We start from the raw sequence: 18,699 nt of genomic DNA on the forward strand, positions 1-18,699 counted from the left end.
TGTTCCTTCACTTCATGGGATTAAATTCCAATGACACCATTTACCTGTGGTTATGTGAGCATGAATAAGTATAATGGGGAGCAGGGGGTGATAGATGCTAAGCAGTTGTCATTAGATTCCTGGGCAAGGCAGAGGGGGTGTAGGTCGCAGAGAAAGGGAGAGAGGAGGAGAAAGGAGAGGTAAGAAAAAAGTGTCAACGATAAAAACAGCATTTGTGAAAAATTTAGCACACACACATACAACTTGCCTTGCATATGTAGAGAAGGACTGGAAGGGATGATTAAACAATTAAGTTATTCCTTCGACACCGGGCCGGGCCGGAGATTCCGTGATGAGTAAGACTCTGTGTCTGCCCTCAGGCGCTCCCAGCCACGTCTGATACGCATTCCCTGAGAATGTCTTTAATAACCACCGTGCCTGCCTTACCCACTTGCTGCAGAGGCTGCACTGGGTGCAGGTGTCATCCCCTCAGTGGGGCTGCGGGGCCAGCAAGCAGCAATCAGCAACTGTGAGTGGGGCCTGATGATGCTCTGCTGGTAACTGATCAGGAGAAATCTCAGATGTCCTGGGTTTCTAACCAGGCGCCAGAGGGAAACGGGAGCTGGAATCAACCTACTTAGGGAAACTGTCGAGGGGCCGTCAAAGTTCCTCGGTGCCCCACAGGTCCTGTGTGGATCCCAGCTCTCTCCCTTTGCTTACGTCTTTCCTGCCCATAGCTGTCCCCTTCTACCTATCAAAGACCTACCCTTCCTGCAAGCTCCAGGCCAAATCCTTCCTCTGCCGAGGAGCCTTCCAGGATTCAGAGCTAATTTCTTTCTTCCTCCAACATTGGTCCCTTCAGTCTGTTTTAAGTGACAGTAGGTGCTAGTGCCCTTGGCGTCGTTCCTCTCGCCACGGGGAGACGGAGGGCTCAATGGACGCAGGAACCTTGTTTTCATCTCTGCTCCCGGCACACAGGCCTGTGCCCTGGCACACAGTAGGACCTCCAAGAAAACTCGGGTTGGATATATCGGGTTGGATGTAACTGAGTTGTTGCGAAAAGGAGGAATCCTTGCCCCAGAGGGTCCTTCATTCCTTGAGATATGGTTCTCTGCATTTACCTATGGGTATGGGAGGGCCCCTCCTGTGGTTTCGTCTTAGGGTCCCCAAATAGGAACCTCAAAAGTCAGAATTGGGGAGCCCTGTGGCTGAGTGGTTTAGTTTGCATGCTCCACTTTGGTGGCCCAGGGTTCGCCGATTTGGATCCTGGTTGTGGACCTATGCGCTGCTCATCAAGCCATGCTGTGGCAGCATCCCACGTTGAGAACTAGGATATACAGCTATGTACTGGGGCTTTGGGGAAAAAAAACCCCAAAAACAAAAAGAGGAAGATTAGCAATAGATGTTAGTTCAGGGCCAATCTTCCTCAGCAAAAAAACCCCCTGTGTTGGAATTGGTCTCTGGAGTTTGCCTTAAGCCCAACCAGCTTAGTCAGGCTTTAGCCAAAAACTGCTATATTCCAGGGTAACGGGTCCTCAGGCCCAAGTTCCATCCAGCTGGGCAGGTTACACTCAGTCCCTTTTCTTAAAAAAAAAATCCAATAATAATAAAAATTAAGGCTTGGGGCTGGCCCCCTGGCCAGGTGGTTAAGTTCGCGTTCTCCACTTAGGCGGCCCAAGGTTTCGCCAATTTGGATCCTGGGTGTGGACACAGCACCGCTCATCAGGCCATGCTGAGGCGGCATCCTGCATGCCACAACTAGAAGGACCCACAACTAAAAAAAAAAAGTACACAACTATGTACCGGGGGGCTTTGGGGAGAAAAAGGAAAAATAAAATCGTTTTTAAAAAAATTAAGGCTTAATAATAAAAGTGAATACTTCCTGTGATGCCAAACACACCATATGACAGATGAGGAAGCCGAGGCATAGGACTACAAAGTAAACTTGCCCAAGGATACCCACAGTCCGATGCAGAGCCCACCCTCCTAACAGCTCCTGCTCCCCGCCCCCTGCCCCGTCACTCATCGCTCTCCTTCAGCTCGGCCTTGGCTCATCACTCCGCTGTTTGCCCAGGACCCAATGTGGGGTGGCCTGCACAGGGGTTTAGTAAATGCTTACGGAATGGGTGAATGGAGTCTGGGAATTCTGTCTGTTTACCAGGTTATCCCTAGGAGGGCATGGAGGCATCAGAGGGAACAAGAAAGCTGCCAGATGCAGTAGCACAAACACTCCCGCCCCAAGGCCAGCTTCCTGGGCTCCTGTTACTCTGCCACATCTAGGGAGGGGGATGTTTCTGAGAAGTTCCCGGATTTCAGATTGGCTCTTGACACTGTTAGGGTAAGATCGAAGGGCATGAGAGCAGTTGCCTCTTGATCAACCCTTGTGCAAGTCCTCCGCTGAAAAATCACACTGGAGAGCAGTGGTTTCTGAGGTGACACCCGAGGCGGCTGCATGAGAGAGCTGGGAGGTATGCATCAGTCAGGAGGATTTTGGTTTCAAGCAGCAAAAGCCAACCCACAGTGGCTTAGCAACAAAGAGGACTTATTGGCTCTTGTAGCTGAGAAATCAATAGGAGATGGGCTTCAGGCATGGTTCCATCAAGGCTCTGGTCCCATTTCTCTGTGATTCTTTCTTGGATCTGCTTCCATCCATGGAGCTTCATCTTCAGGCTATCTTCCAGCAGCATCTAGGGTTTGCAGTTTGCAGTTTGCATCTGTGCCTTCTTCTGGGGTAATGCTAGACCCCCTGACTTGCTGGTATCTGATTTTACCAAATAATACAATTATCTTGGTGGCAGGACATCACCAGCCCTGTGCCCTCAGAGTTCACTAACATACATGGGTCTGTTTGACCTATGAGGGGCCCAGTGCTCAGCTTTTGGAGGCCCCCCTGCATGTCACAGCAAATACCTTTAAAACGTGCCTACATCCCACATTCAACATAATCAAAAAATAATTTAGCGCAATCACAGTTGAGCAGGTGACAGTGTTACAGTTTGTAAACATTTACTTTTATTGATTTTTGCTGTTTTCTTTTTGAATTTAGGAGCCAATACACTTTCTCGGGCCCTTGCAAAGTTCATGGGCACTAACCTGGACGTGTGTACATAATGCAGAACTAGCCTCATTGAGGCCAGTGAGGGTGATTTGTGGCGATTTGTGTGTAGGTGTGTGCCTAAAAGAACAGTAGGCCTGGAGCCAGACCCGCAGAAGCATGTCCCAGCTCTGCTGCTGATTAGCTGAGTGACCTTGGGCAAGTCGCCAACCTCTCTGGGCGTCCATGTGGTCAGCCGTCAATTGGAGATAAGGATGCTTGCGTCTCTTCCCTTAGGAGCATGCCTTCCAGCTGGAAGAGCAGAGAGGATTAACTGAGCGCTGCTGTAGACCCAAGTAAACCCAATTCCTTTGGGATCCATGTAACAGACACTAGTTGACGCCCACCCTTGGCCAAACTCCTGCCGGGTGCTGAAGATGAGGAGCTTGCTGAGCCAGCACTTCTGAGCTCACAGTGGTCTGGGAAGATGGACTTGGAACCAGCAGACACGTGAGGTAAGAGCAGAGGGATTCAGAAGAACAGGCTGGGAGCCGGGGAGCCATGGGAGAGGCAACCAGTGGAAGGGCCGCTTGCACACGAAGGTCAGTTCCTTTGTAAACCAAGTCCATTCAGCAGTGATTGGGGAGAGGTCTGGGGGACGCAGAAGTCAAAGGGCCCGGCTGCAGGCGCCTCCCTTAGCCCCAGTGTGGTGACTCTCTTCTTTCTTGGATCTGCCCATGGCTGCTTTCACTGAGCATCCGCATCGGGCTGCCGAGGACTCCAGGCCTGGCCTGGGGCGGGACAGGGTGGGACCAAGCCTGTGCTCAGCCGGCCATGACTCTTCTCCTGGGCTGGTTAGTGTGGGCAGGGGTACGGTAACTGCCCATGGCTAAGGATCAGCCTCTCTAGCACAAGAATTAATTAATTAATTTATTTATTTATTTATTGAGGAAGATTAGCCCTGAGCTAACATCTGCTGCCAACCCTCCTCTTTTTGCTGAGGAAGACTGGCCCTGAGCTAACATCGGTGCCCATCTTCCTCTACTTTATGTGTGAGATGCCTGCTACAGCATGGCTTCATAAGTGGTGCTAGGTCCACGCCTGGGATCCGAACCTGCGAACCCCGGGCCACCGAAGTGAAGAGAGCGAATTTAACCACTATGCCACGGGGCCAGTCCCTTATTTATTTTTTTATCACGGTAAAAAATACATAACAAGAATTTACTCTCTTAATTTTTTTTTAGTCTTCATTTTTTTTTTTTTTTTTAAATTCTGCTTCCAGCTATTGGGAACAGAGAAATGAATTTTTTTTCCTTGCCAAAGCCTCAGTGCATGGCCGTATATCCTAGTCGTAAGTCCTCCTAGTTCTTCTATGAGAGCCACCACCACAGCATGGCTACTGACAGATAGGTGGTGTGGTTCCACGACCCGGAAGTGAACCTGGGCCGCTGAAGCGGACAGCATGGAGCTTTAGTCATGAGGTCATCAGGGCTGGCTCTTACCCTCTTAATTTTTAAGTGTGCATTACAGCATTAACTCTATGCATGTTGTACGACAGATCTCAAGAACTTTTTCATCTGGTGTGACTGAAACTTTGTACCCATTGAACAAATCCCTCTTTCCCCCTCTCTGCAGCCCCTGGTAACCACCATTCTCCTTTCTGATTCCATGAATTTGATTGCTTTAGATGCCTCATATGAGTGGAACCAAGCACTGTTTGTCTTTTCATGATTGGCTCGTTTCACTTAGCATAATGTCCTTCAGAGTCATCCATGTTGCAGCATTTGGGAGGATTTCCTCCTTTTTAAAGGCTGAATATTATTCCATTGTATGCACAGACCACATTTTCTTTATCTATTCCTCTATAGATGGACACTTAGGTTACTTCCACCTTTTGGCTATTGTGAATAATGCGTGGAGTGCAGATATTTCTTTGAGATCCTGCTTTCAATCCTTTTTAGTATACACCCAGAAGTGGGATTGCTGGATCCTAGGGTAATTTTATTTTTAAGTTTCTGAGGAGACTTCCTCATTCTTTTTATGGCTGCAAAGTATTCCATTGTGTGGCCGTACTATTGTTTATTCTGCTGGGCCTTATTGGTGGGCATTCGGCCTTTTTCTAGGTTGGCTGTTACAAATAGAGCTGCAATAAATAGCCTGGTCCCTGGGTCTTTTTTTTTTTCTTTTTGAGGAAGATTAGTCCTGAGCTAACTACTGCCAATCCTCTTCTTTTTGCTGAGGAAGACTGGCCCTGAGCTAACATCCATGTCTATCTTCCTCTACTTTATACATGGGACACCTACCACAGCATGGCTTTTGCCAAGCAGTGCCATGTCCGCACCCGGGATCCTAACCGTCGCACCCCGGGCCGCCAAGAAGCGGAACGTGTGCACTTTAACCTCTGCGCCACAGGGCTGGCCCCTCCCTGGGTTTTTTCACAAGGTTTGCAGTGTCTCTCTAGGACAGATTCCTAGAAGTGGGATTGCAGGGTCAAAGGGCAAATTCACACAGAGTTTTGTTAGGTATTGCCAAATTCCCTTCCATAGGAACCGTCCCGTTTCACATTCCCACCAGCAAAGTGTAAGAATGTCTGTTTTCTCAGAGCCTGGACAAGAGAGTACTTTGTTAAGTGTGGATTTTGGCCAATCTTCTCAGCAAGAAATAGTTCTTTGGGTCAATTTGCGTTTCTTTAACTATAAGCAATGTTGAAGATCTTTTCTTTTTTCTTTTTAAAGATTGGCGCCTGAGCTAACATCTGTTGGCAATCTTTTTTTTCTTCTTCTTCTCTGCAAAGTTCCCCAGTACACAGTTGTATATTTTTAGTTGTGGGGCCTTCTAGTTGTGGCATGTGGGATGCCCCCTCAGCATGGCCTGATGAGTGGTGCCATGTCTGCACCCAGGGTCCGAACTGGCGAAACCCTGGGCCACTGAAGCAGAGCGCGTGAACTTAACCACTCCGCCACGGGGCCGGCCACTTCTTTTGTTTTGAAACATTTACCTTTCTTTTTCTGTAAACTGTTCCTACATTTAGTGCATTCTTCTGGCAGGTTCTTGGTCTTTTAACTTACATTAGAATCTCTTTATAGTCTAAGAATATTAGCTCTATGTGATGTAAGGTTGTGAATCTTTTTTGACTAGTCTATCATTGTCTTTTTTATTTTACTTATTTATATTTTTAAATTAAATTTTATTATTTTGCCATACAAAACTTCAGTCCCTTGAAACTTATTAACTTTCTGGATGTTGAGGTAGAATTAGAAAAGCTTTCCCCACTCCAAAATTGTAGAAGGATTTGGGGGCCGGCCTGGTGGCGCAGCAGTTAAGTTCGCACGTTCTGCTTCTCGGCGGCCCAGGGTTCACCGGTTCGGATCCCAGGTGCAGACATGGCACTGCTTGGCAAAAGCCATGCTGTGGCAGGCGTCCCACATATAAAGTAGAGGAAGATGGGCCCAGATGTTAGCTCATGGCCAGACTTCCTCGGCAAAAAAAAAAGAGGAAGACTGGCAGTAGTTGGCTCAGGGCTAATCTTCTTCTTCTTCTTCAAAAAAGAAGAATTTGCCTATGTTTCCTTTTAGTACTTGGATGGTTTCATTTTTAAACTTAAATCTCCAATCTCTTTGGAATGTATCCTAGTGTATGAGAAAAACGCCTCCAATTGCCTCTAATACCACAGGGCTCTCCCGTTATCCTAACACCAACTATCAAATCATCCATTTTTTCTCCATGATTTGCGATGCTGCCTTTATCATCACACAAGCTTTCTTTAGGCAATGGGGGCTATTTCTGGATTTTGTACTCTGTCCTCCAGAGAAATCACTTCATTTCAGTCACCACTGCTCAGGACCCTCCTCGCCAAGGTTATCCTTGGGGAAAAGCTCCTACTTGACAACAAAGCCCTTTGCTCCAGGCTCAGAAGTCAAGCTTTGGAGGCAAATGCTCTTGAGAACGAGATCTATGGGAGCCAAATTCATACTAACCCACACTCTGCAGGAAAAAAGGGGTTTCTAGAGTGTCACCTTCACGAGACAGGGCTCTCTGGCAGCTGGGCACCCCTATTCTGTCCCTGAGGAAGGGATGGGTGGGAGCAAACATTCTATGCTCACAACCCGTGCTGGGGCTGAGGAAGAATCGCATGCTTGGCTAATGGTGGCCCTTGAAGGGCCATTTCTTCATGCAAAAGACAGAAAACCATTTATCACCCACCCACTCATCTTATCAATATTTACTTAACTTCTGCTTCATAGCGAATACCATACTCTATGCTGTTGAGGAAAAGAGTCGATACGGTGTTCTTACTTCTTTTGGCGGAGATGAGAGCAGAAGCTCTGAGAGCGAAAAGCATCATAAAAAGAGGCATGGGTCTTGTTTTCTGAGCAGTGGTCAACGCATCTGCTTTAGTAAATCAGTGTCTCTTGTTGAAACTCTACTGGTTGCAAGTTCGAGGAGGAGGAGAGGACGGAAGCAGAGGAATGGCTGGGACACACCTTTAATGATACATCAAGGTATCATTTTTTAGACAGACAAGTAAAGCAACAAAAAATACTTTCTGAAAGACGGGCTTGAAATTCAGAGGGGGAGAGATCATTTCCAGTTTGGGAGCTCTAGGGGGAATTTGCGGAATTGATTTTGCCAGGAAGTGGAAGTGGGGGGATGGGTAATAAGTCAATTCAATTTGCAAATCAATCTGTAAATTGATTTCTGGGGATTTGGTTTTCAATGAATTGGTCTGCCTCCAGCATGGGCTGTGGGTGTGGAGGGAGTCCTTTGGGAGGGTCGCAGCTCCCACTTCGCTCCGGCACCTAAAAGGCCCTGAAGGTCCAGAGCAGGGTGGGGCCACAGGAAGTGGAGGCCCATCTTATCCCCTTTCTGGGCAGCTGCATGATGTCATACTTGCTCTAGTCACTTCACGGTATCACTGTGAGGATCCACGGGTGTGTAGACTCTGTGTAATTTGACTTATAGTCAAGTGCCCCCCAATATTATGATGATTCATACACCCTAGATTTTGCAACCACTGCCCCCACCCCCAAACCGCCAACCATAGCTTAGCATCTCTGATCCCTGTACCACCCTTAGCACTCCAAGATGACCTTGAAGCCCCAGTTTCGTAGAATCAGACATTGTTTACAGTTAAAGTGACCCTAGGAATCATGGTGCCCAGGATTCTCAATGTTGGAGGTGTTTTGGTTCAGGTAAAGAACAGTGGCAGGGATGGACCCTGCTGCCTACACCCGCCTCTTGTTGAGATTTACTTTCATGGGAAACCGGAGGTCCTAAGGGAGCATGTCCTACCCCTCAGGTGTGTGCAAAGGGAGGATTTGGCCAGGTTGTCTGCTTCTAGTCCATCCTGTCCTGCATGCAGGCCTCGTCCAGATCCAGGACCAGGCTGGTGACCCTCGCCGGCTCTCCTGGACTGCCCCCTTGGACCAGGAGAATCAGGGGCTCAGCGTGGGTTGGGTGGGGGTCTTGCCACCCGAGGTAGCCCAGTCCTCTGGTGGGCTGCAGCAGAACTGGGCTGTTCCTTCTTAGAGTGAAGTGACCCTGCCCATCCCCCGAACCCAGGAGAGTCACACCCACGCCATCTGAGTGCCCCCTGTCGTGTCGCCCGCCGACTCCCACTCTGTCCATCCTCTTCAGGCTGAGCCTCAGCTTCCTTTGCCTTTGTCCCATGTGGCATGCCTTCCAGCCTCCTCTCGCATCCTGGTCCCTCACCAGCCTTCCTCTCCTGCGTGCCAGAGTGGCGCTGGTGCAGAGGACAGAGGGACAAGCATCTCCCTGATGTGGGGCTGGGCCTCTCTTCGTGTTGCCTGTGGCGGCTGGTGGAGAACGGCTTTTGAAGGACCCTCTTTAGCATCAAAAACCTCCACAAAATGATGAAACCAAAGTAGACATCACCCTGAGACTTGAGAGGGGTCTGAATGATGCTCCCTCCCCGTCCACGTAATTATTATGACTATTTTCATAGACAAAACCAAGCCTGTGAGATCGAATCTCACAGTCTTGGTGTCTGGAGTTAACTCAGGCATGTAAGCTGGAGGAACGAGAGGGTGCCACTTGGGGCTTGAAGTTCCTAAGCTCATCTGACCTACCATTGAGATCATTGGGCATTTTTCAATAAACTGTTCTGAGCCAAGCCAGTGACCAGGCAGCTCAGAGGCCAGTGGAAGAAGGAAGCTGGCTTTGGGGCTGAGCTGAGCCACTGGGTAAGGATGCTACTGGGGGAGGCTCTTGGCTCGGGTCCTGCTGGGAGGTTAATCAGCATCCCTGTCTCGTACCACATCTCCTGAGAGAAGAGATCAAGGCCCCCGATCCCTTGGCTCTAAGAGGTGTTTTGGACCTACCTTGCTGAAAGAACTGTTTTGATTTGTAAGTTTTCAATATGTTCTGTGTCCAGAGAGAAGTAAGTTGAAGCCTTTGCACCCAGACAGGACGTTTCATCATCCCCATCCCCGCCACGTGGCAGTCAGCAGTCGGTACAGAGAGTGACCAGCACATCTGGCTCCATGAGGCACTAAGAAGAGAACACAAGGCTGCTCTCTGTCCTTCTGAAAGCTTTGGGTGACTCTTGAAAACCTCGCTTATGGTGTAGAAGAGGAGATGCTACCCCGGCACAGAGCTCTGCTCTGTCAAAATGACACTCAAAGTAAATGTGTATAAACTATGCAGATATATACGATTTCCTGCTTCTGTGGTCATCCCTACAAGAAACCAGAGGAAGGGGAAGACAGTCCCACAGGATTCCCCAGAGATCTCTCTGGTGCTCCTGGTTTGGCGTGTTTAACACGCTACAGGACTTGTGTATTTGCTCTTCCCTCTGCCTGGATGTTCTCCCCTCAAATCTTTGCTGGAATGGCCTCTTCTCAGCACAGACAGCTCAGCTCAAGTGCCAGCCTTCCCTGACCCCTTCCCAAAGTGGCCCATCCCCCTAAGACTCAGTTTCTCTCTAAGCCATTACTTTTTTTTTAATAGTACACTCACACTTCGCTTAAGAGGGACATGTTCTGAGAAACGGGTTGTTGGGCGATTTCGTCATTGTGAGAACATCATAGAGTGTACTTACACAAACCTAGATGGCCTAGCCCGCTACGCAGCTAGGCTGGACGGTACTAATCTTATGGACCACCATTGTGTGTGTGGTCCGTCATTGACCGAAAAGTCGTTATGCGCCGCATGACTGTAGTTAATACTATTTCTGTTCGATAGACTTACTTCTCTTTCTTTTTCTCATACTGACCAGGATGTGAACTCTCTGAGAGCGGGGCTTCACCATGGTGAGGACGCCATGTCCTAGTGTCTCGAACAGGGCCTGGCCCCTGGTGGATGTTCAGTCAGTATCTGTCGAGTTGGTGGGTGATACTTGGATCAGATGGAGAAAGGAGGAAGATGGCTTAGAGAGAGAAGCGGATGTGCAAGGGGGAGATGGCCTTTCCTTCCCGTCAGCCCTTCCTCTTCATATGCCTCTTGAGGGGCTGATCACATGAGGAAAGAGCCATCCCACCATCTCTGTCCCTTTAAGCGCCTTCACCAACAAGGAGGCCGACACGCCCCCTTAGGCTGGGATTAGACAGACGGACCATCCCCCAACAGAGGAGTTTCTGGCAGCAGGATTCACACCTGCCACGGTTCTTCACCTGAATCCAAACACCACCAGCCCCATGAGCCAATCCATTGGGAATTCTTCTGAGTGGAGCTAGAACCCAGAAGCCCCATGCTGGAAAAAGGGGAGTGGGCCCCTTTGACTTGCTGAAGTTGAAAAGTAAGCAACACAGATCGGAACAGGTTGAAGGAGCCAGGTTTCCTTCTGTCTGGTCTGCCCACAACGCCAAGTTCTAGCATCCAAGGTCCTCTTAACTCTGCCTTATGCTGGCCCTAGTTGGGTAGGGTTCCTCTGAGGCAGAATCTGAGATAGAGTTTTTTTGTGTGCAAATGATATACTGAGGGATAACTCTCAGGATGAAAACAGGATAGGGCAGGTGAAGAAACCCAACAGAGCTGTTTTCAGCTCAAGTCTGACCTCAGCCTGATCTCATGGGAGCTCTGGAGTGTGAATAGCATCACAGAGCTGTTCCACCTTGACACAAGGGGATGGGCGTTTGTAACCCCGTGTCACACAGTCATTGTCTGCAGGTCACTCCCTGGGGGGTGTAATGACCAGGTGACTCATGTCAGCCAAAGGCAATGCTCCAGAGAAGTGTATAGCTGTGGGCTGGAAGCAATGAACATTTACAGCTGCTGGGGAACGGTGCGCCTGCTGGTGACGGGGATCTGGGTGGGACATCTGTAGTGACTCCTACGGCTCCAGCATGAACCACACCCCTCCCCCAAGGTGCCTTTGCCTCCGCCATCTCCCCTGCCTCCAAGGGCCCCTTCCTACTCCTCTGAAAGCCCGCCTCAAATGCCTACTTGCACCCTTTGATTCCTAAAGTGCTTACTGAGCCCAGTCATGGCCTCCTTAGTCCACCCTTGCATCGCATCTGCTGTGTGGGTCTTGTCTCCACATGCCCATGGAAGGGCGCCCCTCTTTTCCTCTGTGTCTCTAACAGGCTCGCACAGAGCTGGGCATCTAGGAAGTGACACAACAGAACTCAGAGGTCCCTAAGCTCAGGAAGCCACAGCCCAGGGTCTGCCAAGGTCTTCGGGCCATAGGCAGACCTGGGATTAGAACCCATGATGCCACTCAACTCTCCCACGTTGCCAAGTCTAGATGAGGGTCTGTATTTTCTAACTCACTCACCTGGGCTCAGTGTTCTGTGTTTCCGCGTGTTAGCCTTGTCAGAATTGTAAACTTTGCTCTCCCTGGCCGAAAGCTCTAACTTTGTGTGTGCTCTTACTGAAGTTGACCCACTGCTCAGAAAATGCTGGAACCAAAGCCTCCAGGGAAATTAGGATACACACATATTGCAGTAGGCTCAGAGGTCAAATGCGTGGGGTTTCCAGAGGAAATGAAAGCTTGATGTAAGCACCAGCCAGGACACGCAGACCGGCTGGCCAGAGCCCTCCCCCACAGCCAGCTTTGCCCTGCAACCCAGAACAAGCTTATTTTCCCTGAGCCAAAGCTCACAAGCCCCCCCGCAGACAACAGAAGTTGGCCACGTGTCAGTGCCACTGCCGCAGTGTGTCCCCTGAGGGTCTGGGAGGCGTTAGAAAGACCCTGAGGCCTGGTCACGGACATTGCACTTAGAAAGCATATAGGGTCAGTCCCGCTCTCTCTCTCAAGTGAGCAGTTGCCCTAGGACCCAGCCCTAGGACACCCCGGAATGAACAGAAGGACAGACAAAAAGCACAAAAGATGTTCCCTGAACAATTTGGAGGCCAGTGTCGTATCTGTCTCAAACAGTGCAAAGAAAGGACATGTCCGTTGATGATAATTTGAGCAAAAGCCCAGGCAGCAGCTGGGCTGTGCCTCCGAACCAATCTGGAGGAAGAAAAGAGCGCAAAGAAAGAAGTTATTCAGGGCCACAAATGCCTTCTCTCTCCTGCTCAATGCCCCCCCACTCTCTGAAATTCTTCTTCCCACCCATGAGCGCCGGCCTCTTCTGCCCCATGATTGGTACGTGGGTGGAATGGAAGAACTGGCTGCCCGACTCTGCCTGGCCAGCTGGCTGCCAATTGTAGGTCGTGGATGGAGCACAGGGGGATCCAGGCTCAGAGTGATGTTGCCCAGACACCATCTGTCAGCACTTTGGTGTCTTCCATTTGCTACCACTCAGGGGACCAAAGGTTTTTCTCTCCTTCAAACCATACAATTGGACTCAGAACCTTTTTTTTCAAGAGAGCTTATCAGGGGTGGATAGGAAGAGTGCCTGATGAAATGTGGGGGCCACCAGCTTCCCCAGGGAGAGTGACTTCTAGGCCAAGACCTTGTAAAGTCTGTTCGTGTTTATCTGAATTGGAATGTTGTTTGGGATGAAAAAAGGGAAAGCAGTTTTCAGCATGTGCACATTCCTGGGCAATAAAAAGGAAGCAGAGATTGATACAAGCAACAACTTGAAGAATCGCAGAGGCATCACGCCGAGTGAAGGAAACCAGTCTCAAAACGTCCTATACTGTAAGATTTCATTCAGACGATATTTTTGAGGATAAAACTCCAGGGAAGGAGAAGAGAGTCATGGTTGTCAGGGGTTATGAGTGGAGAAAGAGAAAGGGACAGCAGGGGGGAGTTTTGGGGGGATAATGGAACTGTTGTGTATTCTGATTATGGTGACAGTTGCATGCATCTATACGTGCGCTAAGATTCAAAGAATTGTACACCAAAAAGGTCAATTTTACCGTAGTGATAATTTTTCAAATAAAAACTTAAGAAGTTCACGGTGATAATAATGGCTGGCGTTTGCTTCCCATGTACCGGCTTCTGTGCTAACTGCAGCACACCCGTTATCTCATTTATGTCTCTCAATAAGGCCATTTGGCACTCACCTTATGCAGCTTGCTCAAGGTCACACAGTAAGTGGCAGAGCTGAAACTTGACCCTGTGTCTGTCTGAGTCCAGAGCCTGAGATATAATCACTGTGCACTGGTGTCTCCTTTGGGGACAGGAGTGAGAAATGATGACACAGTGGTTAAGACCCTGGCTTGGAGAGAACACCAGCGAGAGAGTGTCAGGTTCTAACAGAAGGAGATTGTCAGGGGTGGGGGAGGGTTAGCCAGGGTTGTATATGGGGCCATGGGGTTGAATTTACTGCCATCTGCTTAAGATGGCTTTTTAAGACCCAAACCCATTTCTCGAGCTCTCCCCCAGGGTCGGGGGCGGGTAGCTAAGTGGAACTGTCATCCAATGGAAGCCACACCCACCCTGAAGGAAAAACATGGTTGGATCCGTTAAAACCTTCTGCTCAGGGCCAGGCGTGGGGAAATGGGGCCTGAGAGATAAGGGGGCGTTTTTCATTTTCTTCTTATTCATGTGTCCCATAAATTGACTTCTTTTTCTATTTTGTTAAAGAATGTTTAACTTGTTGGACCACACGGGTGGGTGAGGGACAACGGATGGGCTCCCCGCAAGTTACTGAAGTGGCTCCACAGAAGCCAGTGGCCCTATAGAGTCCTGTAGGTCGAGTGGGAGTTACTCAGTTGGGTACGGAATGTTGAAGAAGAGGAAATGCCAGAGGCAAAGGCCCGAGGTTGAAGAGGAGCCACACACATTTAGCAAACTGACGATTTCGCTATATTTCGGGATAGCTGAGCATCCAGCTCAAGGAAAAGAGCATGAGAGCTGAGCCTGGAGAGGGACCAGGGGCTTGAGCATGTGGGCACTCCTATGCTGCCCAGAGGACTTTGAACTTTATCCTAAGGGTGGTGGACAGGCGGGGTGGCAGTGACGTTTAGGAAGATCCCTCCAGACTGGCCAGCATCAGTCTGTTATCTCCAGGTTATATCCAGGTGTGAGTTGAGAGGGCCTGAGCCTGGCAAGGCAGGAAGGCCATGTGGACAGTTTCAAAAGGTATTTAGAGGGTAGGATCGATGGGTGGGAGATGGTTCAGATGTGGGGGCAGGAAGAGAGGACTCACAGAGCTCTGACTCGGTAAGGATAGTTTTCTTGAGAAGGGAACACAAAAAGAAGAGGTGGGTTGTGACCAGGAGTTCACTTTTGGAAACATTCTATTTTAGGTGCCTGTGGGTCGTCAACGTGGATGGCAGGGGGTTAATTTCGCCGCTCTGGACGGAGAAAGCTGACCTGGAGATGCAGGCTTCGGGGTCATCAGCATATAAATGGTTCTAAGAAGGCTTGAGAGTGGACAAGCTGACTGGGAAGAACCGGGAAGACTGCAGAGGGAACTGGGAAGAGAGCCAAGAAGAAGGTCATGGCAGAACCTCAGGACTCCCCACATTTAAACCCAGTCATTCACATACCACTCTCACCACATTTGCCGTATCAGCACACTACCTCTATTATTTTCGATTTAATCTTTTTCTTTAAGTTGTCTCATTGGCAACTTAATGCATTTATGTGAAAGGAAAACTTACATAACAGACGGAAAATCAGCCTCATTGCTGTTACTGAACCAGATTCGTTTTGTCCCCTGCTCGCTGTGCTAATCACCAAGATGACAAGTCTGCAGCAGAGAAAGGGTTTTCTCTCAAGGCAGCCAAATGAGGAGATGGGAGCATAAGTCTCAAATCCACCTCCCTGAAAATGGGATTAGGGATATTTATGGGATAGAGAGGCAGCGTGGTCTAAAGGGTGGGAATAGTTGATTGGAGGCAAGGAGAAGTGAGGTAATTGATGATCTGCGCAAGCGTAGTCAAGCCATGCAGCTTCATAGGAGGCATGTTTACAAAATGGCGGCATTAGCATGATCTGAGGGTGGAGTATTTGGCTCCCTGACGTCAACGGGTCACCTATAGGGCATTTGCACATACCCAGTTGATGGGTTTGTGGTCTCAACCAGCCTGACCTGGACATGAGTCGACTCTCAGTTCCCAAAAAACAACTTAAGCAACTGTTACCATGGTGACCCAAGCATCAGAGATGTTATCTATAAGGAACCTGGTGGGAGTCTGATAATATATCGCTTATCTACATGACATTTAAGAATAATCATTAATGGCCATCTGGCCACCAGTTCCATTGCCATGAATAGACGTTGATAAAAATAAACACAGTGAAAATAAACCAATACTACACATGTCTTGCGAGATGCTGTTGCCTCCTTTCCTTGCTCGGAAAGGAGGTCCACAAATGTTACACCTGCATTCAAGATGTACTTGCACTCAGCTAGGACTTGCTCCTGGAAGAAATCAGGATTGCGAGAGAACTGAAAAGGGAATAGCTTTCTTGTTGACACTTCGGTTCAGCTCAGATCTCACCTACAACCAGCTCACTTGGTACCAATGGCAGCCACGCCCTTTGTTTAAAGCAAGAGTTCTAACTTTTGTCTGTAAAGGGCCAAATAGTAAATATTTTAGACTTCAAGGGCCACTTACGTCCCTGTTGCATATTCCTCTCCTCTTCCTCCTCCTTCTCTTGCAATCCTTGCACACCATTTTTTGTTCTGGGTTGTATAAAAACAGGCCTAATGGGCCGGCCCTGTGGCCCAGTGGTTAACTTCACGCACTCTGCTTCAGTGGCCCAGGGTTCGGATTCTGGGTGGGGACACGGCACCACTCATTAGGCCATGTTGAGGCGGCGTCCCACATGCCACAACTAGAAGGACCCACAACTAAAATATACAACTATGTACAGGGGGGATTTGGGGAGAAAAAACAAAGGGGGGAGGGGGAAAGAAGATTAGCAATAGTTGTTAGAAAATAAATAAATAAATAATAAGAAAAAATACAAACAGGCCTAGAGTTGTAGTACTACCCACAGGCTGTAGTTGGCCAACCCCTGATTTAAAGGACTGATAGAAGAGCAGAGCCCAAAACAGACTGGTGTTTATGATGTCTCAAGGGTTCCTAGGTACTCCACTCCTGACCACAAATAGTCACCCTCATCCCAGCCCTGAATGGCCCTTTGTTGTCTCTGTTTTTAGGGCCCTCCTAAAGGGAAACTCCTGATCCCCCAGAAGTCTTGTAGGAGATTTGGCCATACCTTCTTTGCTCATAGTTTCACAGGATTAGAGGCTCAGAACCCATTGTTCAGGAACTCCCTCTTGGGCTAGGTCAGCATTTCAGTACCAACGCCTCCGTCTGGACTCCCCAAGTTCCTCTTCTGATGTCACCCCTTGCTCAATTCCTTCCCTTCAGGGCCTCTCTGTGGCTCCGCCTGAGGCCCCACTGTTCCTTCTCCCATCACTGAAGATTAGCCACACTGAGATCACCATATGATCTCCAGATCACTATGGCTGCCATCAACTCTTCCCTCCCTCCTGTCATGAGCTGGAGGTCAATGAACCCTCCCCCACCTTGGATGTGAGTAGGTCTTCCATCTGAGGTAGAAGTGATGTTCCAGGTCTTCCAGGGCAAGGCCATAGGAAGCCTTGCAGGTTCTTATGGAACCTGTCTTTTGGACACTCGTTTAGGGTGAAGTCAGCTGCCTTGAAAGAAGTTTGACAATCCCAAGACCACCATGCTGTGAGGAAGCCCAAGCTGGTCCAGCGGCAAGAACCTATGGAAAGAGATGCTCAGCATCCAGCTGTTCCAGCTATCCCAGCCCAGGGACCAGACATTTAAGTAAAGAGACCTTCAGATGGCTCAGGCCCCACTGCAACCTCATGAGACCCCAAGTAAGACCTGCCCGTTGAGCCCAGTTGACTCGTAGACCATGAGAGATAATAATAAATTATCTCTTTAAGCCACTGCATTTTGGGGTGGTTTGTTACACAGCAATAGACAACTGGAACACCACCTGAAAGTGATGTCTCATCAGGAAGTTTTCTGTCACACTCAGGTGTAGGGTTTAACCTCTTTTTTCTCCAGCCCTAGCCAGAAGATCTTTCCTCAGCTTTGCAGGTCAATCTTTGGTCCCCTTGCCAGAAGAGCGTATGAATTTTGCACCGAAATCTAGTCGCTCAAAACCAGGAGTCCTTAAGCTGGTCACTTGTGGCAGGTGCTTCTGGTTGGCTACCCCAAAGTCATTCCCAAACCCTTTCTTCCTGTCCTCCTCTCACTGTAAAGCCTGGGATGGCCAGAGACACACTCTCTGGCTTTGCTGGGGAGGATTTTATAAGCTCTCTTTGGCCAACGATGTGAGGAGAAGTCAGCTGTTGGGTTCCTGAACACAGTCTTTGCTTGCTGATAAGGGAGAAGCTGGGAGAAGAAGCTCTGCCTGATATCACCTCCTGCTTCCTGCTTCTGAATGTGGTATGAGGATGTGATGTATGGGGCTGCTGCCACCATCTGAAACCGTGAGGGGAAAGCTAAGAGGATCAGAAAGGCCACAACTCAGAGCCGTATCATCTCATATGAGAAAAAGAAACAACTATTTCTTGAAGACTTTGTTGGTCAGGTTTTCTATTCTTTGCGGCCGCGTCTATTCCTAACTGTGACATCAATCGTGTCCACTCTAGAGACAGAACGTTTGCATTTGTCCCTGTCAAGGGAGTCTCCTTTTGGAGTCCTCCATGTCGAGCCAAGTTTTTGTCTCCTGGAGCTGGAGATTCAGGTGGAGGGAGGAGGAACGTCCCTCTGCCTGGGGCTTGAGCTGGGGATTGGGGGTAGTAGGTTTCTGGCAGTGAAGTCTTGGGGTATGGCTGATTTGTGCTCTCCCCACTATGGAGCCCAAGGGCCTTCCCTAGCTTCAGCCCTGGGTGTTGGTCGCATGAGGAGTCAAAGATGCCACCTCTGAACTGACCACCAGGGAGCTCCCCTGACACTGATGGTGGACAAAGGCAGGAGATGGCAACAACCACGGACGATGAATCGAATCAGGAGTCTGGGCTCCAGTCCCAGGTCTGCCACTAACTGCCTGTGTGTCCCTGCGTCTCAACCAGCTTCCTCAGGGCAAGTGCTCTGAGCCCTCTGTGTTCACAGGGAACCAGCTGTCCCCAGGGCCCTGGTCTCTGAGCCTCTTCTCAGAAACACAAATAATCATGTGGGGAGGGCCCACATCCAGCAGTCAGCAAGTGCCATTCTGGGAACTTCCAGCTTAATATGGAAATTGGGAATGGAAACCTGAGACCCTGGATGGCTGAGAGCAGCTCCAAGTCACGTGGCTTTCTGAGCACCAGGTGCAATGGGGGCCCGGAGGCGGGGTGGGAGGTAAAGATGAGTCAGAGGAAGACCCTGCCTTGAGCAATGCACAGTGAGGA

At 49.3% G+C, this 18,699-nt stretch overlaps 1 long non-coding RNA gene across 3 annotated transcripts; it reads right to left on the reverse strand.

The window, feature by feature from the left end:
• Positions 1-7,484: 7,484 nt before the first annotated feature.
• On the reverse strand, positions 7,485-16,746 carry LOC139040799 (uncharacterized). 3 transcript variants are annotated; one of them, XR_011495125.1, is made up of 7 exons: positions 16,542-16,746; positions 15,935-16,183; positions 14,685-14,785; positions 13,430-13,536; positions 10,248-10,369; positions 9,355-9,524; positions 7,485-8,829 (listed from the first exon to the last, which is right to left on the reverse strand). It is a non-coding gene; the product is annotated as an uncharacterized lncRNA (long non-coding RNA). The 3 variants fall into 3 exon arrangements; XR_011495126.1 differs by having other exon boundaries at positions 10,248-10,348; positions 13,430-13,580; XR_011495124.1 differs by having other exon boundaries at positions 13,430-13,580.
• Between the last annotated feature and the right edge of the window lie 1,953 nt (positions 16,747-18,699).

This window comes from Equus asinus, chromosome 17, assembly GCF_041296235.1.
Source record: "Equus asinus isolate D_3611 breed Donkey chromosome 17, EquAss-T2T_v2, whole genome shotgun sequence".
In the NCBI taxonomy this organism is placed as follows: Eukaryota; Metazoa; Chordata; class Mammalia; order Perissodactyla; family Equidae; genus Equus; species Equus asinus.